The sequence below is a fragment of the Gymnodraco acuticeps genome, unplaced genomic scaffold, assembly GCF_902827175.1.
Source record: "Gymnodraco acuticeps unplaced genomic scaffold, fGymAcu1.1, whole genome shotgun sequence".
NCBI lineage: Eukaryota > Metazoa > Chordata > Actinopteri > Perciformes > Bathydraconidae > Gymnodraco > Gymnodraco acuticeps.
This window is the reverse complement of record NW_022991244.1, coordinates 426,339-454,112: the sequence shown is the minus strand read 5'-3', so window position 1 is coordinate 454,112 and position 27,774 is coordinate 426,339. Positions and strand designations below refer to the sequence as shown.

The 27,774-nt window shown below is 41.6% G+C and overlaps 1 protein-coding gene across 9 annotated transcripts in view; it reads left to right on the top strand.

The window, feature by feature from the left end:
• The first annotated feature begins 660 nt into the window (after positions 1–660).
• Positions 661–27,774, top strand: part of slc2a9l2 (solute carrier family 2 member 9, like 2) — a 174,465-nt gene continuing 147,351 nt past the window's right edge. For 2 of the 9 annotated variants that reach the window (XM_034239597.1, XM_034239590.1), the window contains exons 1-3: positions 661–764; positions 894–943; positions 1,802–1,875. The gene's annotated coding sequence lies outside the window, so the exon portion shown is untranslated. Of the gene's footprint in view, positions 944–1,801; positions 1,876–27,477; positions 27,539–27,774 lie in introns of those variants that run through there. The other 7 variants (XM_034239598.1, XM_034239593.1, XM_034239591.1 and 4 more) reach the window with 6 other exon arrangements.

The following is a 27,774-nucleotide window of genomic DNA, read 5'->3' as shown; positions in this document are numbered from 1 at the left end:
TAAACCCTTTGTGAGGGTAGTCTTATTGTAAAGTGGTACCGCCTTATCTCTTGCTCACCATTGTGTACACGTATCTCCTTGTGTCTTTCCCTTCCAGTAGTGTAAATTATGTAATTAAGAGTGTGTGTGTGTGTGTGGAAGTTGCTTGACATCCTCCTGGGTCCATTTTCTTTATATTTATAAACAGTTTTACTTATAAGATAAGAAAAGATGGACCTTTATTGATCCCCGTAGGGACATGCAGGTGTTATAGCAGCAACAGAATAGGACAGAAACACATGGGATAATAAGAATCCAAATGAAATAATAAAAAAAAAAGAATAAACATGTAGTAATAGTATGAATAGAAATAACAAAAATGACATGAACATGTGAAGGTACACATATATTCTAAAAACATGGCATGTATTTTAAGCCTGGGTGATTCTAGCACCCAGGAATGCAAATTATCAATATTTGTATTCAAAACATGCAAGCTGCCGACACAACTGACGGTGGTCCGTTCCTTCTTAGTTCACAGATTTTATTTTTGCTCTGTGACGTGGAAGAGGCCAAAAAGAGTGTGTTCTCAAGTCCAGTTTTTTTTCAATCCGTGTCACTCCACAGAAGAAGGGGGCGGTGTGCAAATACCTGGGAAATAGCAACATGAAAAAATAGTCAAAGGGGTCAGTCACATTTCTCTCACAATGTTTATGCGCACAGTTTGCTACCATAAACAATTATAAAGATTAACAAGGGACATTCTTCCCCCTCCACCACCACAGGTTAGTGGGCCAAACTATCTGCCTATAGTCTTTCTGCACAGCTTACCTACCTAACACTACTGTGCCTTCAGGAGAAGAAGCAGTGGAGAATTTATCAATTTCCCTGAATAACTTTATCTTTTGGGACAGATTGGAATACGCTGGGTCTGTTGGAGCAACCTGTAAGGGAAGATCAACAGGTGAGCAAAACACACACATGTTTAATGTGTTGTCAGTGTAGCATTTAGCATTTGTGTTGTGTTTGTATGCAAAGGTAGTATTTTTGATAAACACATCGGGGCTCCACCTGTATTTAAAAAAAAAAGGTCTATTAAAAAAAGAAAGAAAAGTAGCCTAAATGAAAAACAAAATTCAGACGGTACACTTACCAATTCCAATTTCCACCCAATGAAAGCTTTCTTTAGACTAGAGGGCTAAATAATGATGAAGTGGAAGACCAGCAATTGTTTTGCTCGAGTGTGTAAGCTCAATGCCTTGTAATCAGGCTATTGCCATTTTATAGAAACAGTAATCTGATTGCGTCTTTTTTTTGGTGTAACTGTAACAAAATACATCTTGATTATATTCCCATTACAGGTAATCCGTTACTCCCCAGGCCTGTGTATATGTAGTAACACTATAACGAATAATGTGTCACTAATGTTAGCTTTTAAGGAACTGAGCAAATGAACCCCGTTTCAGCCTGACCACAATGCAGTGCATTGTTGAGTCAACTCAAGAAAGAATGACAGCATTTCAGTCACAATAAATGTCAGGTTATAAAAGTGCATTTATATGGGTTTAAGTCGATGTTTGAATTTGTTTAATATACAGAGAGTGTACAAAACTGTGATGCATTACATTGTTGACTTGGGTAATTATTTGATGATTTTTCAAAACGTATTCATTAACTTGGCCAGAAGGCAAAATGCTTGGAGCAGATAATTGACTGACTCTTATCAGCACTCTGGCTCAAACTGCTTCTGGTTCATGTCCAGTGAGAGTAAATTAAGTTAGCCATTTATTTCTCATGTGATAATGGTGCTTTTTTAAATTAGGTTCCTGCAGTTACTTTGGATGTGAAATCCGCAAGAAAAGCCTGATCTTGGACAACCATAGTCTCGAGTAGTCGGTGAGTTTTCTTTCTTTTATTGTTTTCTTTTTCTTACAGAATCAATGTTTTTGCTATCAAGTTCATATTTGGGTATTTATGATATTTCCATATGTTTGATTCACAATAACAATGATTACAGAATCAATGTTTTTGCTATCAAGTTCATATTTGGGTGTTTATGATACGTTTGATTCACACTAACGGATTCACAAAAACATAGTTTTCTATCGGTGACACTCACAGCGGGAAGGTCAATGTTTAACGCAGCAGCTGAGATCAGTTTTAAGGACCATGCACCACAGGGGGAAAAAAGTTATCTGAGATAAACAAATGTAGGGCATTAGATATGGTATGGTATTTTGAATCAATAGTGACTGTAATAACCTTCTGATTTAGGACACATGATTCAAGGGTAGGATTACTCAACATAAATAGAGTACAGTGCTGTAGAATATGTACATAGTCAGTTCAGGTAAATAAACTGTAGATAGTAGTTATAGTACTTGCTCTACACAGTGGAAAAACACAAAGGATACGGTATCTATGATGACATACAGTTCAATATTTTTGAAATATGATACACATAGAGCACACGTCATTATATGTTCCATAAACTTGTTCAAAATGTATGGGTGAAATTTAAATATAAATACAAGACCCTTATTTGATACCCTCTGCCCAGGGGTTCTGTTCCCACTGACAATAAACCTTCTGTTACCTAGACTCCAGGGCAGGTCACGCAGGGGGTGTCCGGTTTACAAGCCTGAGTTTCATTACTTGGGCCATCTCTTTTTTCCCATGGCAGTTCTTACACTTTATACACTTGCTCTATCCTCCAGTCTAGCCCAAACACCAAATATGTCATGTTTTTGACTCTGTTAATTATACTTCAAGTAGTCTTTCATGCGGTTTCCACAAGGCAGAGTTGTGGCTCACTCACATGTTTGTAATAAAGATGGCTTCCTACAAAATAATCAATGTGAAGCCAAGGGAGAATAAAGCATCCATTGATCCGGGTAAAAGTTGCCTGAGGAGAGGTTTTTTTTTTTCTTGGATTAAAGACCAAGCTTTTGTGCTGTTTTTATGCAACGAGCTGTAGGCTGTGTGCTAAAGCTCCACCAGCGGCAGGAACTCTTTCTTCCTCTTTGTGAGAATGCCCTTGTCGCTGCATTTATCAGGAATTCAGCTGGTAGAGCAGAGCTTTATTCTGTCGTTGACTCGATCTAGATACTCTGTGATCTGAGGACGTTTCTCTGGACTTTGCGTTGAGTTAGGTGGGGTGGGGGGTGGGAGGATTTAGGGGTGCTTCAAGGAATGATGCAGGACAATGGAGCGTGGGTACTCTGGATGGACACCCTCCATTGTTCCTCTCATAGTAGGAGATCTTCTTCCAATATGGTATCTGTACATTAGGATTCAAAGCGTTGCAACTTCAACATCGACTCAGTGCCAGGATGTAAACACTATTCTAAGTAAGTGCAAGAGTTGCTTTCATATTGATTATTGATAGTGAAAGTAGTGAGCTATTGTCCTCATGTGTGACTCATGGTCAGAGGTGAAAGAAGTACTCAGATCTTGTACTTGAGTAAAAGTAGAAGTACCAGAGTGTTGGAATACTCTGTAACTAGTAAAAGTCTTGCAATCAAAAATGTTACTCAAGTAAAAACATATTAGCATCACAATATACTTAAAGTACCAAAAGTAAAAGTACTCATGCAGATTGGCCCATTTCAGAATAATATATATTGTATATTTGGAACATAATTATTGATGTGTTTGTCAAAGCTGGTAAAGGTGGAATTTATGTTTAATTGATTTACTGCTGGGTAGCTTGTGAATTTAATCCAGTTGTTTATAATTCACATTATGAATCATAATCTGCAATGTAATTAAAGGTATTAATGTAATGGAGTAAAAGTACACTATTTTACCTCTGAATTGTTGTGGAGTAGAAGTATAAAGTAAAATAAAATTGAAGTACCTCAAAAGTGTACTTAAGTGCAGTACTTGATTAAATGTACTCAGTTACTTTACACCACTGCTCATGGTTTACTTTACAGAGAAGAAGAGGGCTCAAGGGCAAGTTGTTTTCGGAAATCGTTTGATAAATCATTGAGATTTTAGTCCGGCTAACTGCACATGCAGAAATAATACTAGAGGTCCCTTAACACTGGTGGCAGTACAACAAACCATTGTCATGTGTTTGCGTGGAACAGCAGAAGCTGTTTCTACAACTAAGTGAAAGGAAAGCCCTCTCCTGTCAGATAACGTCAGCTCAGTGAGGTAAAGGACTCTCTCAGTGTTTAGATAGTTAACTTTAATCTAAGTTATCTCAGTGGGTCTCAAAACAGTTTGATCACCATTTATGTAAACAAGTATTTCTGTGGCACACCTTCATTATAGTTAGGCCATAAAACAATAAGAGAATAAATGAAAAACAGGTATGAAATATATATGACAGTAAAACAAGAATACAGTCTAAAGTATGAGTTCAGAACAGTCTCATAATACACACATGCACACAGAAGGATTCACACTTGTATTTCATGATCCGCAAAAGGATTCACACTTGTATTTCCGGATCCACACTTGTGTTTTTCAATGCACACACAAATGTGTTCCGTTTCATATACATCCAAAAAAACAGAAAAAAGTTTTACATATGTATTTTTGATCCACACATATTTGTTTTCCGTTTAAAACCGCTGCACCTGCAAACACAAACCGCTTTCTGTGATCGCTGTGCATTCGTGTGTGGGTATTTTGAGACTCCCCTGACGGTTAGCCGATTCGTACTTGTAATTTTTTCTATCTATAGCCAATCAGATGTCTCCTCAATTCTAAGCCAATCACATGAGCACATGATCTCTGCAGAATCCTATGGGTGACGTCACGGACCCTACGTCCATTTATATATACAGTCAGTACCCTCATCCCAATACCCCTCCTCGACTCCTCCTTTCCCTCACTCGCTTCCCTTCCTTGCGTCTTAGCTCCGCCTCCGTAAGATGCGAGCGAGAGACACGAGAAGGTGACGCGAGGACAGAGGAGTCCTCAGGTATTAATTGGGATGGCCTCGTTCACTCAAACGTCATATCCGCCATGTTGTTAGCCACCCTGCTAGCATATCAATGGCTAAAGCTACAACGGAGCCTCCCCTCCCCCCACCACCCCACCTCTCCAAACACCACGGCAGGCCGCAAGCCGGTTGCTATAACGGACAAAGACAAATATCTGCAAGCTGACGACATTGTGCATTTAAGCAACAAAAATGGACTACATATTTTTCATCTGAACACTAACAGCCTGAGACACAAACTGGCCGAACTCAGGCAGCTATTCATGAACGGTAAGGCAAGCATATTATGCTTTTCTGAGACCAAATTGGACAATACCATTACAGATTCAGAGATTGAAATTGAAGATTATCTTGTAGTGAGAAGGGACAGGAACATGAATGGAGGTGGTGTCTGCATGTACATACATAAAGACACCAATTTCAAAAACCGTACTGACCTGCATCATGAAAATATTGAATCTGTGTAGGTTGAAATTCTTTTTGACAATGCTAAATCTGTAATAGTCGGGACAATCTATAGACCACCGGAACAGAGTGACTTTTATGATACATTAGATGGGTGTTTGGCTGATGTGGGGGATGTAGAGACAATTATTATTGGAGACTGGAACACGGATATGCAACGTAAAGACACGTCCGTCTTCAAGTCCTTCAGTAGGATTTGTGATCTGCACGGCTTCAGCCAGCTAATCACCCAACCCACCCACCCATGTGAAACAACACAAACTACCATTGATCTCATTCTGACCTCTGACAAGTCCAGGATCTCCAGTAAAGGGGTTATAGCATGCGGTTTAAGTGATCATTATATGATATTCTGTACCCGCAAAAAGCTAAAACAAAGGGCCGGCTGTCACAAAACAGTCATATCTAGAGACCTCAAAAACGACTCTAGCGAGGCCTTTAACCTAGAACTGGAGAGCCTGGACTGGTCAGATGAGCTCAGTGGTACACAAGTTGAAGAAACATGGCTTGGTTTCAAAAACAAATTCTCTGCAATACTCAATGATTTGGCCCCCCTAAGAACAACCAGGGTACAAAATCGCGCTGAGCCGTGGATGCACTCCGGCATACTGACCGCCATGAAAACCAGAGACAAAAAATGCTCTGAGTTTCATAAAAGTTAGTCAATGCTTTCCAAAAGCACGAGCAGTGAACTCCAGGCCCACGTGACTGAACTCAAAATTGAAAGAAACAGACTAAGAAATGACGTAAGCTCCATGATCAAAACTGCCAAAAAGAATTTCATCAATGTCAAAACTGAGGAAAACAAAAATAAACCCCGTGAACTTTGGAAATTACTCAATAACCAGCTTGGCTGCAGTAAAAAACTCAAAACGAGATTTTCTAACTTAAACATAAAGACAGATAACAGGCTCATCACAGACAAACTGGATGTGGCCAAGTACTTGAACATTTTTTTCACAAACATAGCCACAACTCTTGTAAATAAATTACCCTCCCACTCAGGGCTTTTTGGAGTAGATCACATCATGACAAAAACCTAGGGGTACGCAAAGATGATTTCAGTCTAGCAAGGGTAACAACAGCAGAGGTACTCATTAAACTGAGCGCCCTCCAACCTAACAAGGCCACTGGCCACGACAATATCCCCTCCAAATTCCTCAGAGACACAGCAACCGCCATCTCACCAGTCATAGCTCACATAATTAACCTCTCCATAAAACAGGGAAAAGTACCCAAAGACTTCAAAATTGCAAGAGTAACCCCCCTGCACAAAAAGGGCAGCAAATTGGACCCAGGCAACTACCGCCCTGTTTCTATACTTACCTCCATCTCGAAAGTCATGGAAAAAATAGTATATGAACAGGTCGAAAAGTACCTTGCGGAAAAGAAACAAATCTATGAATTTCAATCTGGCTTAGTACATCCCACTCCACTGACACATGCCTTCTTTATTTGAGCGACCACATCAAACAAGAGCTGGATGCAATCCTACCTGGAGGGGAGAGAACAGATGGTGGAGGTAAACGGTACTCTGTCCCCCCCCCCCCCTCCCAGTGAGCTGTGGTGTTCCACAAGGAAGCATATTAGGTCCGTTACTGTTCCTAATTTATGTAAATGACATGTCATCAGCATGTGACTGCAACTTGTTCCTGTTCGCGGACGACTCAGCCCTGCTGGTCTCTGACAGGAGCAGATTGCAGGTTGAAAAAACCCTCAGCTCCGAGCTCGGCAGAATCTGCACCTGGCTCGCCGATAATAAATTATCATTACACCTGGGTAAAACAGAGTCCATTCTCTTCGGTTCGAAACATAATCTCAGCAAATCTGACGACTTCTCAGTTGCAGTGGGCGACATTATTGTCACAAGTAAGAAGGAAATTACATACCTAGGATCTATTCTTGAGGCAAACCTCTCCTGTGACAAAATGGCATCCAATGTAATAAAAAAAGTAAATCAAAGTACTAGATTCCTATACCGGATCTCCTCTCTGGTAAACAAAAACACCCTGAAAACTCTGGCAGGAGCACTCATTCAAGGGTACTATGACTATGCTTGCACGTCATGGTACCATAGCACCTCCAAGGCGCTAAAAATAAAACTTCAAACATCGCAAAATAAACTGGTCAGACTACTGCTTGACCTTTCATCTAGAACCCACCTCACCTCTGCCCACTTTGACAACCTAGGATGGCTTAGAGTAGACGACAGAGTACAGCTACTTGCAATGGGCCTGGTCTACAAGATCCACTACACCTCTATGGTACCCATGTACATGTCAACATTCTTCCCAAAGGTCAAGGAATACCCAGTGCTGGAATTGGGCCGGTACTCACCGGTACGCAGTACCGGCACTTCTGGTTCTGACCCATGGAGTACCGGCACTTCTTGCTCAGTACCGGCATGCTGGTGGTACTTCGGTACTCATGCACCGTGCCAGTACTCAACACTCTCCCGCCGTTCTTATTATACATCCATATATATATATACAGCCGCCCGGTACTCAGTAGATGCGTCATGAGGTGCCGAACGGACATTCTCATCGCTCTAACCGCTGGAGTTTCACAGCGGCTGTCAGCTGTTTACTCCTGTCATTCAAACAGAACGTGCTGGAGAGGGGGCGGGGCTTATCTTCTCCATGTAAATACTGTGGTGGAAACGACTATGTCAAAATTAACCTATTTGACCGTGATTTAATAGTAATACACGTTTCAAAATAATAATAATAATAATAATGCCGAAGTAACAACATACTGAAAACTGTTAGTAAAACCATGTTTTAATGCTTTACAATTTACATACCTAGATGCACGTGTGTTGTGTTTATGCAGTGCAACTCCCACCCAGTGGGTGGCTATGTAGAGTGATAGAACAGAGCAGGCACGCCCCCGAGAGAAGGAAAGCAAGTCACGTCACAAATTAGCATTTCTAAAATGTTAGCGTGGATTAATAAAAGTGCAAAAAGACAGCGGTTGTCGCCGGAAGAAACTTCAAATACAGAGAATGCTGTGCCTGTGTTGGAAATTGTGTCTGATGGGGAGCTTTCTTTGGTTGATCCTCCTGCTCCAAGTTCTAGTGCATTAGCATTAGCACTAGCTCCGCCGCCTCCTCCAGAGGCTCTAAAGTTAGCTGCTGCTGGCTCAACTGCCACCACCAACACCGGGCAAAGCGATGCACCTGACTGCTGGACAACGGACCAGGTGCAATATTTTTGCAAGACCAATGCATGGCTCCTTCTTAAAGATAAGAAGCTAGGATGTCGGATATGCAGAGATGTCAAATCTTTGGGAATACACACTGGACAAGGACTGAAACTGTCAACTGAATGGGGTGAGTGTGCAGTGTCTCATTTCGGTGTTGACAAGGGCAAACAACAAGCTAGCCTGAGAAAAAAAATCAAAGAAGGCAAGGCAAGGCAAGGCAAGGCAAGGCAAGTTTATTTATATAGCACTTTCCAACACAAGGCAATTCAAAGTGCTTTACAAAAAATGAAAGAGATTAAGAAAATGGCATTTAAAATCAGTCATTAAAAAGAAAAGCTAATAAAATAAACGTTAAAAGAAAAAATACATGGATAAAAGTTACAGTGCAATTAAACATTAAAAGAAAAATTACATGGATAAAAGTTACAGTGCAGTCTAAGATATGAATAGTTCAATTAAAAGCAGCGACAAAAAGAAAAGTCTTCAGCCTGGATTTAAAAGTAGTAAGAGTTGCAGCGGACCTGCAGGTTTCTGGGAGTTTGTTCCAGATATTTGGAGCATAATAACTGAACGCTGCTTTACCATGTTTAGTTCTGACTCTGGGGACAGAAAGCTGACCAGTCCCTGAAGACCTGAGAGATCTGGATGGTTCATAATTTAGCAGGAGGTCAGAAATGTATTTTGGGCCTAAACCATTCAGTGCTTTATAAACCAGCAGCAGTATTTTGAAATCTATTCTTTGACACACAGGAAGCCAGTGTAAAGACTTCAGAACTGGAGTGATGTGATCCACTTTCTTAGTGTTAGTGAGGACTCGAGCAGCAGCGTTCTGAATTAGCTGCAGCTTCCTAATAGATTTTTTAGTGAGACCTGTGAAGACACCATTGCAGTAGTCGAGTCTACTGAAGATAAAAGCATGGACAAGTTTTTCCAAATCCTGCTGTGACATTAGTCTTTTAATCCTAGATATATTCTTTAGGTGATAGTAGGCTGATTTAGTAACAGTTTTAATGTGACTGTTGAAACTCAGGTCAGAGTCCATGACTACACCTAGATTTCTGGCTTTATCTGTTGTTTTGAACATTGCAGACTGAAGCTCAGCGCTAACTTTTATACGTTCTGCCTTGGCTCCAAAAACCATTACCTCAGTTTTATCTTTGTTTAATTGGAGAAAGTTCTGACACATCCAGTCATTGATTTGTTCAATGCACTTACTCAGTGTTTGAATTGGAGCATAGTCTCCTGGTGAAATTGTTACGTAAATTTGTGTGTCATCTGCATAGCTATGGTAACTTATTTTGTTGTTCTTCATTATCTGAGCCAGTGGTAGCATGTAGATGTTAAAGAGAAGAGGCCCCAAGATGGAGCCTTGAGGAACCCCACATGTCATATTTGTCAACTCAGATGTGTATTTACCTATACGTAGAAACAAAGTTGTTTCTGTCCTTTAGGTAGGATTCAAACCAATTTAGAACTGTTTCCGAAAGTCCCACCCAGTTCTCCAGTCGGTCTAGTAATATGCTGTGGTCAACAGTGTCAAACGCAGCACTGAGATCTAATAATACTAACACTGAAGTTCTGCCACTGTCTGTGTTTAAGTGGATGTCATTAAAGACCTTTACAAGAGCAGTCTCAGTGCTGTGGTTTGGACGAAAGCCTGACTGGAACACATCAAAACAGTTATTTAAATGCAAGAAATTACTCAACTGTTGAAAAACAACTTTTTCAATGATTTTACCTAGAAATGGGAGGTTTGATATGGGCCTGTAATTGTTCATTACTGAAGCATCTAGATTATTATTTTTTAAGAGCGGTTTAATGACTGCAGTTTTCAGGGCCTGTGGAAAAATACCTGAGTGAAGAGATTTGTTTACTATATGAAGTAGATCTGAGGCCATGCAAGGCAAAACATCTTTGAAAAATCCTGTTGGAATAATATCAAGGCAGCAAGAGGAGGATTTCAGAAGTTGAATAATGTCCTCTAGGTTTTTATCATTAATCTGATGGAATTGTGTCATGATGTCTGAATTGATGTTAAGTGGAGATAGGGACAACACATTTGCTGTTCCTGATGCAGAGGCACTGACTGCTTGTCTGATTTTCTGAATTTTGTCAGTGAAAAAGGAGGCAAAATCATTGCACGCCCTGGTGGATAGAAATTCAGAGGCTACTGACACTGGGGGGTTAGTTAGTCTGTCGACGGTAGCAAACAAGGCACGTGCGTTGTTTTTGTTTTTGGTAATGATGTTAGAGAAGAACGATTGTCGTGCGTTTTTCAATTCCAAATTATAAAGGCCAAGTCTCTCTTTATAGATTTCAAAGTGAACCTGGAGATTTGTTTTTCGCCACCTGCGTTCAGCTTTTCGACATTCTCTTTTTTCTGTTTTCACGGTCATGGCATTTCTCCATGGAGATATTTTCTTGCCAGACACTTCCTTTACCTTAGTTGGAGCAATGGCATCTATAACATTTTTAATTTTTGAATTAAAATGATCTACTAGCTCATTTACTGAGATGTTGGCAGGGGCAAGTGTGGAAGAGAAATTTTGAGTAAACATTTCCCTAGTATTTTCAGTTAAATATCGCTTTGTGGTTACCTCTTTTTGAACATTTTTGTGAACAGAAATAGAGCTCTCAAAGAAAACACAGGAATGGTCAGAGAGTGCAACATCAGTCACCACAAACCTTAGAGATATTCAGACCCTTTGAGATAATTAAGTCCAGAGTGTGCCCCTTATTGTGCGTGGGCTCCGTCACATGCTGAGTCAGTCCATAGCTATCAAGAACACAAAACAGTTCTTTAGCCCCTCTGTCCTGGGGGTTGTCAACATGGATGTTAAAATCACCAACAATGACTAGACGGTCAAAGTCAATACACACTATAGACAGCAGTTCAGTAAAGTCATCAAAAAAGCTTGCACAGTATTTGGGTGGTCTATAGATATTTAGGAACAGAGCTCGAGAGGAGCATTTCAGCCGAAGGGCCACATATTCAAAAGAATCAAAGTTTCCATACGATGTCTTCCTGCATTGAAGGGAATCATTGAACAGAATAGCAACTCCACCCCCTTTCTTATGCATTCTTTCCTGACTCATAAAACTAAAGTTGGGAGGGGTTGATTCGATAAGAACAGCTGCACTGTTATTTTGTTCAATCCAAGTTTCTGTTAAAAACATAAAATCGAGATTGTGCTCAGTGATTAAATCATTGATTAAAAATGTTTTTCCTGCCAAAGACCTGACATTTAATAAAGCTAGTTTAAGTTTGTTAAACACACTATCAGTCATGTTTTTTGTAACAAGCTGTGGCTGACATGGAATCACTGCTAAATTAGATACACTCACACAAACGTTTGAGCGCTTCCTGTTTCTATGATTCACCGCTCTTAATCTATTACCTATCAACACAGATATCGGCAAAGCTACTGGCAGGCAGGGCCCCGACATGTCCTGGAAAGAGTTGAGAGTGCCATACGCCCTTGAGCCTGGACCCATCACATATCAGTAAGAGTTTGTTGTGTTTTGTACACACACATCCTTATCAGGCTTCGGAGACTGCAGAAGCCCCCTCGAAGGGAGGGGAGGTGGTCGACGTAGGCACGGTGATGGAGACGGGCTAGATGGTGCGGGGGTAGAGGACATGCTGCCAGGGGGGGGAGGTGGTTGACGTAGGCGCGGTGATGAGGACGGGGGAGATGGTGCGCGTCTCCGCGGTGATTTTGGTGGGCGTCGTTGAGGAGCGGGGGTAAAGGACATGGTGCCAGCCCTGCGTATCGCCTTCGTTTGGTCTTTGAACTCCAGGAAGGAATCGGTGCCAACCCTCTGTATCTCCTTTGTGTGTTCATCGATCTCCAGGAGGGTGGGCGAGGGTGAAAGGGTGAACGGAGTATCCTCAAAGGCGTTGACAGGGGGGGGGGCAGTGGAGACTCCTCCATGTGTCTCATATGTCTCCCATAATCAGAACATTCCTCAGGCGGGTGCAGTGATAATTCTTCAGGGTTTTCTGCGTGATGTGTTGTGTCTTTCTCGTGTTTTGATTCCTCTTGCCGCTTGTCCTTGGCAGAGGGAACAGATTGATGACGCAGGCAGTTGAATATGTTAGAGATAAACAATTTCACTCCTGACTTGTTCAGGCAAACTCCATTTGCCTTGAAAAGATGTCTGCGATCCCAGAAAAAGTTAAAATTGTCAATAAAATGAACAGAATGGTCAGTACAGGCCGTTGAAAGCCAGGTGTTCAGTGCAAACAATCTGCTGAATCTCTCCACTCCTCTTCTGACTGGCGGTAGAGGGCCACTGATGAACACCTCTGCATTTAGAGAGCTGGCAGTTTCCAACAAACATTTAAAGTCTTCTTTCAGCACTTCTGACTGTTGTTTCATAACATCATTTGTTCCAATGTGCAGTACCACATTCTTCACAATCGGATGTTCAGCCCCAATATGCAGGATCTTCTCAGCCAAGTCAGAGACCACATCCTTGGGAAAACAGAGTACTTTGGTGTTGTTCTTATTACACAGACCTTTTACATCTCTTACAGCAGAGTCACACACAATCAGAGTTTCAGGCCCAGTCGTTAGCTTTCCCTCTAGCCTTTTACTTTTAGAGTAGCTATTGGTCCTTACCCTGCTGCGTGAAGAGGACAGGTTCTCCAGGTCATCAGATCTCCGGTTCTCGGTCAGCGGAGCGTATCTGTTCTGGATTGGCACACTTGGTGGTTTAGGAGGATTGTTTGTAATTCTCCCTTTAGCAGCTGTCCACTGCTGTTTCCTAGTATGAATAGGGGTTGAAGAGGCGCTCTTCCTGGGTGATAACAATGCAGGCCAGCCGGTCGCATCACAGATTTCGGAGCTCTGGGCTCTGCCTGTTATCCGTCCTCCCAAATCCCATGGAAGTGATTTACTCTTAGGCTTTGCACCCAGAGAGTTCCAGGGAGGACTATCACTTGTAGATTTATTACCCGGTACACAGCCCTCCTGTTCCTTGGAATCCTTGTAGCTGCTAACTAGCTGTGAGTTAGCATACCCTTCTCCATTACTTTGCAACACTGGTAAAGTCGTGTCATTCCCACGACATAGTCCATTCAATTCCACGTTAACTTCCAACCGTTGCATTTTCATTTCCAACACAGCCATCTTCTGTATAAGTTTCTGGAAGTCATCTGTAGAGAACGGAGGCATTTTGCTACCAACTAGCTTAAGCTAAATAGCAGTAGCCTACCAGGCTTTAGCTGTTGCTAGGCCACGCTATTGTAAGACTGACGTCGTCGTAAAAATGTTGAAATATGGCTGAAACCCTCCGTCTATTTACGAAGATGAACTGTCCCAGTGATAAGTTAATGTCCAGGAGCCGCTGCTCGAAGTTTTCAGAGAATAAGAATAGGAAAATCAGCATAAAAAGTAAGCAGAGGCAAGAGCAAGCAGAAAAGCGTCTGCACTGTAAGAAAGATAAGGAGGAAAAAAGAACATAAAGAATCACAAGCCCATGTAAAAGCTGCTGACATCCTTACATCTGCTTCACGTGAAACTATTCAACATCAATTGCAGTCTATGCATAAATCTGAATTAGACACCACTATCAGAGTTTTTCGAACGGCATATAAAATTGGCAAACATAGCCGGCCATTCACAGACATGCCAATTGATTTGAATGTACAGAAACTGAATGGGCTGAACGTGGGCAGGGTTTTGCACTCCAATAAAACCTGTGGCGAAATCATCGACCACATAGCTCATGAGCTGAAGAAAAAAATGGCAAAAGACATTACAGAAAACCAAAGAAAACTCTGTGTTTTGGTCGATGAATCTACCACTATTAGTGGTAAAACGGTGCTTGTTGTGTGTCTACGCTCAGCATTAGCTGATGCTGAGCCCGAAACGTTTTTTTGGGAGCTGATCGAGTTGGATGGAACAACGGCTGATGACATCACAAAGGCGTTAATGGAGTGTCTTGGAAGAGATTTTAACGAGGACTTTTTAGGTCAGTGTTTCGTTTCTTTTGCATGTGATGGGGCTTCAGTCATGCTAGGGAAGAGAACCCAGTTGCTACCCAGTTGTGTAGTAAATTCCCAAGCCTGTTTGTGTGGCACTGCTCCAATCATCGTCTAGAGCTGGCAGTTGGGGATGTGGTCAAGGAGGTCTCAGGGCTCAATCATTTCCAGATCTTTTTTGACAAACTCTATTCCTTGTTCCATGCCTCCCCCAAAAATCAGAGGCAGTTAGCGCAGTGTGCGCAAGCAGTCAGACAGCGTCTCCTGGTGATAGGGCGTGTTTTGTCCATCCGCTGGGTGGCTTCAAGTGAAAGGAGCGTCAGAGCAGTCTGGGAAAACTACCGAGTGCTTCATGATCACTTCACAAATGCTGCAAACGACACGAGCAGGGATTCCAGAGACAGAGCAAAGTACAAGGGCCTGGATGATGTGCTCACATCTGCAACGTTTGTCAGCAATCTGGGACTGATGTACGATGCGCTCACAGAGCTCAGCGACCTTTCTCGGCAACTCCAAAAAAGAGAGATGACACTGCCTACAGCAGATAGGCTCTTAACTCGAGAAATACGAGTTTTTGAATCCATGGTCACCATGCCTGGCCCACACATGACTACAGTTCATACAGCTCTAGCTGAGAAGTCCTTCAAGGGTGTTGCCCTGCGTGAGAATGGCAGGCTTGTACAGATTCATGCAGGTCAGTTTTTCCGCAGTATGGTAGAGAATCTGAGACACAGAATGACTTCCACAACCTCCTCTCATGTCAGCACAAGAGAAATCCCATTACATGGCCGGGAGGCCCGGGACAATCAGCTAATCCAGGATATGAAAGTTATCCATCCTGGAAGTTGGCCTGAAGAGGAGTTAGACGTACAGTATGGGGACGTAGAGGTGCTACGTTTGTGCGAAGTGCTGAAAGTGGACAGAAGAGAGACTGTTCAGGGCTTTCGCGAATACAAGGAAACCAGGGCATCCCGTACACCTGCTGCCATGGAGCCTCTACTGAAAGCAGTCCGAACCATCGCTGTCTCCACTAGTGAGTGTGAGCGGGCATTCAGCTGCATGAACGATATCCTTACTGCAAAAAGGAATGCTCTCTCTGTCAGCCGACTGTCCAGCCTGGTTTTCATTAAATGTAATGGACCATCACTAGGACAGTTCAATCCGGAACAGTATGTGAGGTCCTGGCTGGCAAAGGGAAGGAGAAGTGCTGATGAAAGAGCCTGTCCAGCTCCAGCCCCTGATACTGATGTCCCCAAGGCCTTCTGGAGCCTTTTCTAACAATGTGAAGTATATTGCAAAGCAGCTCACCCAGTGAGAAGACTTTTGGCATAATGTGCCGATTTGTACAGATCCTGGAGATAGAAGGACTTCAGACCAACCAGGGAGTTATCTGATCAGCTTGGTGTTCAATGTAACTCTTTACCATGGCTCAGACTTTGTTACTTGCAGTTACAGTTTCTCATTTTAGATTGTGCAAATTTTGCATTTGTTTTTACATGTTCTTTGTTCATGCTCTTTATCATTTTTCTGAGTTGGAAAGTTAGATTGCATCATAGTTTACTTTATACATATTTGTATTCTTCAGTGGTGAAGTATATTGCAAAGCAGCTCAGCCATGTGAGAAGACTTTTGGCACTTTTTCGTTTTTCGTTTTCTGAGTTGGAAAGTTAGATTGCATTCAAAATGTACAGAAATACTTAATTTTGTTAAAGCTTTTTATAAAAAATGCTTCTGACCAGAGCTTTGTTTCCTTGTCATTAATGTTGAACACCACCAGAGGGGCTCTCACCTGAAAGGTATCTGCTTCATGTGTCTTCAGCAGAAGATCTAGACTTTGATTGCTATATTTTCAGTTAATATTGACCTTACTGAGCTTTAGCCATATCCGCTGCCTATCATAAAAAATGTTAAGTACAGTGAACCTTTCTAAAATATACAGTAGTAAAGAGACAAACCCACCAGCATTATAGTAGCCAAATTCTTGTTTGTGGGCTGTATATATAAAATTGACTTGAAAAAGTAGCTGATTTTAGAGTAATGGCACCTTTTTCATTCCAATTCAAGCACTGGGAATACCATGATCATAACACCAGAGGGAGCTCCACAAATCATGTGAAACCCAGATTTGGCACAAAAAAGGGGGAATACACGTTTCGCAATTATGCCACATCAAGGTGGAACGCTCTTCCCACAACTGTAAAGGAAAGTAAAACTATACTTACCTTCAAAACCTCTCTTAAAGAGCACCTTCGGGGGAGAGCATTGCAAAACTGGCCCCGGTAATGGTACAAATCTCAACCTGTCGTTCAATGGACAGCTTCCCCCCCCCCATCTATGTATATACTCGCATTTTAGACTCTGTTACTAACTGTATATCTGTAGACTTGGTATGTCTTAAATGTCCGGTTAGGATGTATTAGAACGAAATCTAAAATGAAAATTGTAAATAAGCAATCTGTATGTAAAAAACCACCTGTATGTAAATTGTAAATAAGCCATCTGTATGTCAAATATGTCTTATATGTCTTAAATGATGATGAATTGGAAATGGGGGACCCTGATGTAAACAAGACGAAAGTCTTTCTCTGGTCTGCATCCCCTTAACAATTGTATTTGTTGAGCTGTACTGTACTGTACCCAATATACAAGCTGTTAATAAACTTTTCAATCAATCAATCAAAACTCTTAAACGATGTCTGTTAATGATGACGTGCACAGCTGTATCTCCTCTCAATGGGCTTAACTGAATAACCCTTTAGAACCAGCCCATTTCTGGTTAAATATTTATTTAAATGAATGAATCTTTCTCTTGTTAGTCAAGGAATTCAATGTATGATGGTTGGTCCTGCTTTTGTGTTCCGTTTTGGTGTAAAATGTAGCCTACATTTAAATAAATATATAATTATAGTAATGTGAAAGCCTTTTAGAAATTAATTGCACATAATAATTCCCACGGAGCTGTGAGCACTTATAGCACTTGTGACGCTTTTCCACTCATCTTCCAGTTGTCGGTTTTCCTCTGTTGAAATTGACCAGCTGTGAAGGTGGGGGCGGGGTTTTTATATGCGAGTAGTGAAAACACTTCCGCGTAGTCTGCTCGCGTGTATCCTCCCTTTCGTCTCCTCCCTCCTCCCTCACCCTTCCTCCGTGTGCATTTCAGCTATTGGGACGTCCTTCAACATGGCGTGTCTTGATCGATTTCCGGGTCAAGTCCCGGAGGAGGGGAAGAGAGGAGTCGAGGAGGGGTATTGGGATGAGGCTTATGGCTGCAGTCGAATAGTCCATTTAGCTTAGGAACCTTCCTAACGGAGTGAAATGACCCGGAAGTCCCTCACTGGCAGCCATGATAAGTGCCGTTCGAATTCTCTAGAATGATAGGAAAGGAGGTTTCAAACTTCCTTTATAACCTCCTGTAGCTCAGAAACCACTGGACCTCCCTAACCGAAAGGAGAGGAGAAAATGCTGCCCCACAATGCCTTGCAGCCGCAGCATTTGACGTCACACAACAGTCGGCCGTTCACGGAAACAATCGATTATGACGGAGAAATTATATCATGAAATTTACGGTGCTTATTAAGCTTTTTAAAACGTATGTGGTAAGTTGCCAAAGTGCTTTGTTTTGAACGTTCATCGGTATTATAATCAAAAAGAGAAATATGAACGTTAGTTTTTACTGAAATGATCAAATAAAGTCAACATCTCACAGTCTTTACTGAGCTGTGTGGTGTTTGTTGAACTTGTTTGTTGTTGAACAGCATTTTCTCCTCTCCTTTCGGTAAGGGAGGTCCAGTGGTTCCTAAGCTAAAGGAGGTTATAAAGGAAGTTTGAAACCTCCTTTCCTTTCATTTAGAGAATTGGAACGGCACTTATCATGGCTGCCAGTGACGTACTTCCTACTTGGATATGATGTTAAAATCAGAGCTTCAACTTCATTTGGATGAGTCTGTGTTTTGGACAGACAGTACTTCAGTTCTGAAGTACATTAACAACGAGGACAAGCGTTTCCACACATTTGTGGCAAATAGGATCACAACCATAAGAGAGGTTTCAAGACCATATCAATGGAAGCATGTAGGAACCAAAGACAACCCAGCTGATGCTGCATCCAGAGGAATGAAGATCCCTGACTTTCTGAAAAGCCACAGTTGGCTTGAGGGTCCCACGTTTCTTGTCAAATCTGAAGAAGAATGGCCTACATATTATGGCGGTGATGTCATATTGGATTTGGTTGACCCAGAAGTCAGAAAAGATACCTCGGTTAATATCATAGTCAATGAATCACTTGATGCAACAGACCAGCTCATGACTTACTTCTCAGACTGGAAAAAGCTCAAAGTGTCGGTGGCCTGGTTTCTCAGGCTGAAGACAATTCTGTTGGAGTTGAGTCGTAAAAGAAAGGATTTGAATCCCTCTGCACAAGCTGGTCAAGTGAAAAGACTGAAACCCAAAGTCAACCCGGGGAGAGTCACATCTTGACACCTAAAGATCTCTTGGAAGCTGAGTTGGCTATAATACGCCACGATCAGCAGCATAGGTTTAAGGATGAAATCACTTCTTTAACATCTGAAACAGGAACAGTGAGCAGACACAGTTCCATCTACAAGCTGGATCCGATTCTGGAAGATGGACTACTAAGAGTTGGAGGCAGGCTTAGCAAAGGAGCAATGCCTTTGGAGGTGAAACATCCACTGATCCTCTCCAAAGAGCAGCATATTTCCACACTCATCCTCAAGGACATTCATCAACTACTAGGGCACAGCGGTAGAAACCATACACTGTCTGCTTTGAGAAGAAAATATTGGATAACAAGTGCTAACTCTGCCATAAGGAAGATCATATCATCATGCCACTTTTGCAGACGTTACAATGGAAGAGCTATGGAGCAAAAAATGGCAGATCTTCCAAAGGAGAGAATTATTCCAGATCTACCTCCATTCACCAATGTTGGAGTGGATTATTTTGGACCTGTGGAAATCAGAAGGGGCAGATCTACTTGCAAGCGTTATGGAGTGATATTTACCTGCTTAACAAGTAGAGCAGTTCACTTGGAGGTTGCACCCTCTCTTGACACTGACGCATGCATAAATGCTATAAGACGTTTCATCAGTAGAAGAGGTCAAGTTGTTCATATGAGGTCAGACAATGGAACCAACTTCATTGGAGCAGAAAGAGAACTAAGAGAGGCCCTCGCTGCATTGAATAATGAGAAGATTCAAGGAGCTCTAATTTCAGCTGGAGTTGAATGGAGTTTTAATCCACCAGCAGGATCTCATCATGGTGGTGTTTGGGAGCGCTTGATACGCATGGTAAAGCGCGTCCTCAATTCAGTTGTGCAGCAACAGATGTTGAATGATGATGGACTCCATACAGTCATGTGTGAAATTGAAGCCATTCTTAACGATCGGCCAATCACCAAGCTGTCTGACGATCCAAATGATTTGGAGCCTCTAACACCAAATCATCTTCTTCTTTTGAAAGGGAAACCAGCTCTGCCACCTGGATTGTTTGAACCATCTGACATGTATGTGAAACGTCGCTGGAGACAAGTTCAGTACATTTCTGATCTATTTTGGAAGCGTTGGGTGCGAGAATACCTGCCGTTGCTACAAGAGAGGCAAAAGTGGATCCAAAGGAAAAGGAATATAGTCGCTGGTGATATTGTAGTCATCATGGATTCCTCAGCTCCCCGCGGTTCCTGGCAAAGTATTGGAGGTTTTTCCTGACAAAGGAGGACTGGTGCGCTCTGTCAAGTTACAGACCAAGACCAACATTATTGTGCGACCTATTACTAAACTATGTTTAGTACAGGAAGTGTAGGATGTGCATTTCTATGTATTGAAATATGATTTTTACATTTGGCTCCTTAATTGTTTTCAATTGATACCTGTACTATCAATTAGGGGCTGGTGTGTAGGAGCCAATTAAATGTGGGTATAAAGGTAGGAACCTATGTGTGTTGGTGAGGTTCCGCCGGAAGGCCCATACAGTTTTTGAGCACACACGGAGAGCACACACGGAGAACACGCACACAAACACAGGATTAAAAACAAAGCAAAAGGTATTGTGTAAACCATAAATATCGTGTGGTGAATGAAACAAAAAAACCAGTAAAAAAGGGAAATAAATGGACTATTTCGAACTGGAAACGTTGGTTCTGACTTTTATTCGGCAGCAAACAAGGTGTGCGTCAATTACACTCACCAAGCGGATCCTCAGAGGCTTAAAGCGTTGGCTTAGCCTCTACACACACCTTTATCAGAACAACCAAACCAACATAAAATGAGCTCACAGACAGGCCAGTTCTGTCTCATTTATCACAGTTATACGAATATATAAATAATAGTAATATGGAAATTAATAAGTTACTTTTTTAACAATTCAATGTTCACTTATCAATACTGTGAGCCTGATTTTTTTTGTTTACATTCTCCAACAGAAAACACAACTCAGCGTACTTTTAAGAAATTGATCTTAATAGGCTTTTCCCCTTATAAGGCAAAAATATGTTTTGAGGCTCTGGACACAAATGGCTATTTTGATTGTAAAGGTTGCCAATCCCTGGGTGTAGTTTCAATGTTTGCACATGTTTATTCAAGTGTATGAGTGACATAGAGCAAGTGAGATGGCCAGTGGTTCTCAAACCTTTTACACAGAGTACCACCTCAAATTATATTGGGCTCTCCTAGTAACACCATCATAGACCTTCCTGGGTACCACCGAGATATTTAATATGACAAGCCATATGATGCTCTCATTTGTTAGTGACATTCCACATGCAAATAAAACAAGATAAGATGGTACTTTATTGATCTCAATTTGGGAAAACATTTTTAGTTACAGCAGCATAAGGGACAAAGCATTTTACAATGAATTAGAAATAAGCAAGAAAAATAAAGAAAGAGGAAAATATACATGTTGAGTTTGGCAGGATATTATATATATAATATACATAAATATAAGGAATATTAATGTTAAATATTAAATAGATTATATATGTGTAAAATGTACAACGTGGTTATATTCAAGAGAAACTATGGAGCAGAGAGTTATCTTCCAGCCAGAGGTGATTTGTTGAGTTATGGCACTGCGGAGCTGCAGCAGTCTGTTGGAGAAGGAGCTCCGTTGACTGTCCAGCTGCAGGTGGAGAGGATGGGTGGGGTTATCCATGATGGACAACAGTCTGTTCAGTGTCCTCCTCTCCACCACAGCTTCAAAGGGGTCCAGCTTGATGCCGATGACAGACCCAGCTTTCCTAATCAGTTTATTGATCCTGCTGGTGTCACCGGCTCTGATGCTGCCCCCCCAGCAGACCGGAGCAAAGAAGAGTGCACTGGCCACAACAGACCGGTAGAAGATCTCCAGCATCTTACTGCACACGTGGAAGTATCTCAGCTTCCTCAGAAAATAGAGTCTGCTCATCCCCTTCTTGTGCACAGCATCAGTGTTGATCCTCCAGTTCAGTCCGTTGTCTAAGTGCACTCCCAGGTATTTGTAGTCCTCCACAACAGCCACATCCTCTCCCAGAATGCACAGGGGTAGAAGAGACGTCCTCACCCTCCTGAAATCAATGACCATCTCTCTGGTCTTGGCCACATTCAGAATACTCACAACATTAGGCTGAGGTTCATCTTCCGCTCTTCTAGAAGTGGTTGTGCTTCTTGTTGCTTCCGGCTAAAATAAACATTAAAGACATTTTGAGTGTTTAAAATGTGCTGTAATACACAAAACATTATTTATTCCTAAACATGCAGAAAGAAAAACTAAAGTGTGACATTTAATCACATATTTATCAATCAATCTTATACACCTTGAATTCTTGTTGGCCAATGATACACATACCCTTTGAAGATGAGCTGGGAAATTGAATACTGTTGGCACAACACCATCTTTAAGCCGGACAGTCTGCCCTGTCCTGTCAAAGTCCTCACTCCTGAAGTACTCACTGCAGAGCAGCGTCCTGCCAGAGGAAACAAAACCGTCCCTTCTTAGGGCAACTTCCCACTGCCTCCTCCTCTCTCCGGTTTTGGGAAACCTTAAAAACATAAGAAAGGTAGCCAGATATATACATTATTGTCAACATTGTCCGCCCTTCTTTCCTTTAACATTAAGGGTAAGGACAAAAATACACACCGAAATTATCATATTTTTGGGGTAATTGTATGTATGTATGTATGTATGTATGTATGTATGTATGTATGTATGTATGTATACCAGTGGCGAGCCGTGACTTTTATACCTAGGCCCTCTGACCCCCCCCCCCTTCCCTCGAAAAAAAAGAAGAGATATTACGTCTCAACGTAGACTTCAGCGGAATATCAAAACAGTGGTCCGGGGTGCAAAACGCATCAATGACAGCGACCCTCTACCACACAAAACAACATCATTTATATAAACACCTATCATGACAGGGCACCCACAGCCAAGTAGCAATTACAAATGAATTAAGTCGGCACGACGGCCCACATTGAAAATGACTTAGGCCTACCTTTGATGATTAAATCACTGAAACACAAAGTCCATCCTCCTGTCCTTTTGGATGAAGCACTTGCGGGTCATTCAGCTGATAATTTGCCACTCCAGTTTATCATTGTAACTACTCGGTTAATAATTTCGCAACGATGTCATCACTATCGCTGAAGTGAGCCATCATGAACGAACTTATGCTAATCATAAATCTATCAGATTTATGATTCAAAAATAATAAAAGTATGATAGACATGTGGATATTATCCAGCTGAACACAACGTGCATTTATCTAACAGGTTCGTTTTCCACAGACCTTATTTCGAGCTATTTTCCAAAATCCTATGGAGAAATCCCACTGCTTTCTGTCGAGGGAATCCGAGCGAAGCTTACTTCCGGGTTTTAGGACGCGTCACTGCATAGACCTCACAGCGGGCGGAACCTGTCATAAAGTCCGCGAAAATAAAGCCCGCCCATTTAGAGGGAAGATATGATTGGTCAATTGTACTGTCATTTGACATTACTCTCTCGTTGAGTTACTATAGTGGGCCCTCTGTGAATGTAGAGAGGGACCAGAGCCGTATAATAGAAGCTCTGAGAGGGACCAACCGGGACCAACAAGCTCTCCCGTCTTCACAGTAACTCACAGAGACGGCATTTAACCCTTCACATTCCAACAGAAGATTGGAACAAACAGGCAGATTCGAAGGATTTATTTCTTTGGAAATATTATTTTAAATACAATTAAATCAAGTTATTTTGGTAAAATTAATGAAAAATGTAACAACAAAAAAATATAAAAAATAATATTTAAAAAAAAAATGTTTTTTTTTAATGTTTTCAAATATTATTTTTTAGAATATCTTAGGCCCTCACGGAGGGCCAAGAGGGCCCTGACGGCTCGCCACTGATGTATACTTTAAGAATAAGACAACCACACTAAGAGTAATACAAAAGGTGTCCAAAAGAAACATTACATAATTGTGTAAAGAAATGGTAGCAACATATTCTAAAGAGGCTGGGTCAACATCAATCTTGCAATACTATTATCTCACATAGCCCCACTGATCCTGTGTAGCAGGACTTGTAATGTACATACATCCACTAAGTAATTAACGATTATCCTAATTATAGTCATAATATTGTCATATCTTACAGGTGAAAGGTGATTCCACGGGTTCTTGTTTGCAGACTGCGGCGATTAGAGCAGCCGTAGGCTGCACAAAAGTCAGGCATAGTCAGGTACTTCTGTAAACACAAAGCCAGCAATTTCCTGTATAATAATGTATCTAAAATGTAAGATGTTTTTAACAAGCCCAACCACTTGGAAGAAATCATGTGTAACTTAAATTATGTTGAAAAGAAAGCGCAGTTCTGCCTCTCCCACTGGTGTAAAGTTGCTGGGTCAACTTTGTAATACTAGGTCTCACTCACAGCCTCTTGTTATTAGCCAGCTAATAAATACAACCACGTCATACACAAAGAAAAGCTGCAATTTCAACATGTCCAAGCATCCTGTATCATAGCCATGCTAATAACGTTTATAATAAACAAAACAGTTTGTAAATCAGTCAAGATTTCAGCGATTTAAGAGTATTTTTGTGCAGATCACTCACCTTACAACAGCTACCATAGCGCGTACCAGAGTAGCTGTTGACTGTAGCAAGATGGCGGCCGGTGAGCTACGCTGGAAAATCTCCCATGAGCCATCTAGTGTTTATATATATCTATGGTTGGCGACACTAAAACTGTGATATAATGTTTATGTAGCAATAATACATGACATATATTTTTTAAATGTCTCCAGTACCGATAAAAAGACCAATAACGTTGGAGCTTAACGGCGCGTAAAACACAAGTGATGACGTCACCAACGAATCGACGACTGAATTAGTTGGCAACTAATTTGGTAATCGATTTTAATCGATTAAGTCGATTAGTTGTTGCACCCCTACATGTCTGTGCTGCGGAGGAAGTCACACCTTGGACTCATGCCATCAGCTTGAAAAAGGAACACACAAAGAGAAGATAGGCTTCTTGATGGAAAAAGGTGTCTGTTTCGGCTGTTTGTGCGTGGAGCACATTAGCAGAAATTGCAATAAACAAATTTCCTGTTCAAAATGTGGCTTCAAACATCCAACCATACTTCACATCCCTTCCAATGAAGCAAGACACAATCCTGCTCAAGCCAAGAATACATCGGAGCTATCAGTGGACAGCACACTGGTTTCAAGTGGCCTTACAGGGGCTGGTGATGACAATTGTAAACTTCCCATAGTTCCAGTGCAAGTCAAGTCAACGAAGGGCAGCAAGATTGTCACCACCTATGCTTTCTTGGACCCAGGAAGTACAGCAGTGTTTTGTACAGAGGATCTGATGCACGAGCTTGGCCTAACTGGAAAGAAGGCTCAGATTCTTTTACGAACCATGGGCCAAGAAAGGGTCGTAAATAGCCATATTGTGTTCGGACTAGAAGTGGCTAGCTTAAAAAATGACAATTTCTTTGAACTGCCACCCACGAGTGCATGCCTGCCAGCAGTGGGAACATTCCTAGACAAGCAGACCTACAAAGATGGCCTCATCTGAAAAATGTTAATTTGCCTGAAATAAATGCAGGGATTGGACTGTTGATAGGAACCAATGTTCTTAAGGCCTTGGAACCATTGGAAGTCATACGCAGTGTGGATGACGGACCCTATGCAAGCAGGACAATCCTTGGCTGGACAGTGAATGGACCACTTAAAGGAGTGAGTGGGAATGCAATGGACTTTGACAAACCAGAAGTATCTGTGAACAGAATCTCAGTTGTGAATTTGGATGGACCTTGGCAACAGCAGTTTGGCGCAGACTTCCCTGAATGCAGATTGGAGGAACAAGCTGGAATGTCAAGAGAGGATCTCAAGTTTAAGAAGTTTGCGAAGAGTGTTTTTTCAGCAAGAGTCGAAGAAGTGTAAAAAGAAAAGTTTTAAAGATGAGAAGAAGCCTCATCTCAAATCCCAACAAAAGCCCTCTCCTTCAACGGCTGCTCAGAAAGGCCCCCGCTGCAAACAAAGAAATGGAGAACAGGATGAAGTGGACCAACGTGCTCTACAAGGCCGAAGGACTCAGAGTCAAAGACGACGAGGACATGCTGCGCTCCTCGTTAAAGGAGTGGGGCGATCAAAGCGAGAATATCGTGGAGAAGATGCAGAAACGGCAGGAAGAGACGGAAGAACATCCAACATCAGTGACATATTTTCCACAGTATTGACTCTTTTCGACTGACAGACTTAAAATACACTAAGGATTATCTTTGACTGAGCCTAGGTGGTGGTACCTGTTGGCCTAACTGACTTATAACTCGTACACAGAAAAGAAGAAGGAAAACTAAACATGCATTAGCTGCAACTGCGACTGTGGCTGTGAGGGAGTGCGGGCGTCTTTCAACCAGAAGGTTGTGGGTTCGATCCCAGCCCATGCAGTCAACATGTCGATGTATCCTTGGGCAAGATACTTAACCCTGAGTTTCTCCCGATGGCATGGCCAACGGTGTGTGAGTGTGTATGCATGTTAGGTCCTAGAGTAACATACACTGCTCTGTATGAATGGGTGAACGACATGTAGTATGTAAAGCGCTTTGAGGGGTCTTAAAGACTAAATAAAGCGCTATATAAGTACAGTCCATTTACCATTTAACTGCAACTGCATGGACTTGATTACTAAACTATAATTGTCACATGTCTCCCATTTGAATAAAGTTAGTAATTATTATGTATACTAACCTAATAATTAGAGGCTGGTGTGTAGGAGCCATGAAACATGTTTAGTAATCCTTTATGTTTTAATATAAGATATGTGTTTGATCACTATTGATTGGTTGGCTTGGGTCACATGGATATGGGCGGCACTCATTATAATCCTGTTCACCTGTGTGAGGTGTGTGTGGAAGAGAGGGTGACACGGGGCCGTTGTACTTTTTTGTTGACCGCAAGTCTAAATGATTGCTTCGAGTAAAATAACAATGTACATGTCCAAGGAGTATAAGTTGATTATCCCAGTTTTCATTAAACCACATTATTTTGCAACAGAGATTTTGATTTCAGCAAGTACTTTTTTGTAGCGTGTCACACAATATCAAACAGGCCCAGCCTCAGCCTCTCAGCGACTTTGTTTGTTTCCTGCTGTCGCTATACTGCCTGTGCTGCAGCACCTCTTTTCACCCTCTGTAATTACAGCTGGTCAGAGGACATTCAGCTGCCTCTTGACAAAGCAACGCCATGTTTTTAAAGTAGAGTAGTGCTATCAAATAGTACAGAAACATAGCTAATGTTTCTTTTTACCACAACTCTGCTGACCCAAGTATTATATTACCAAGACAGACCAGGAAACAAATGTGGTGACTCATCAAAGTTAATCATTTGTCAGAGACAGATGACAGTCATTTCTGTGTATACTGTCGGGTCAGTAGTCGTCCTGAAAGCATTGGATATACAGCCTGCATGGTGAGTTTACCCAAAGTACTAACCAATCAGCCTGGTGAAAAATGTGGAAACACATTGATTTATTTTGTCATTATGGTCATGATCTGTCAGTATTATAATTTAAGTGGGCTGAATCTTTCTTTAGATATATTATTTACTTAATCATGTGGGATATGTGACCTTTAAATAAGTGTCTCTAGCATTTAACTGGTTGTGAGATTCGTGTTTATCAAAGCTGGTAAAGGTGCAGCTAGTTT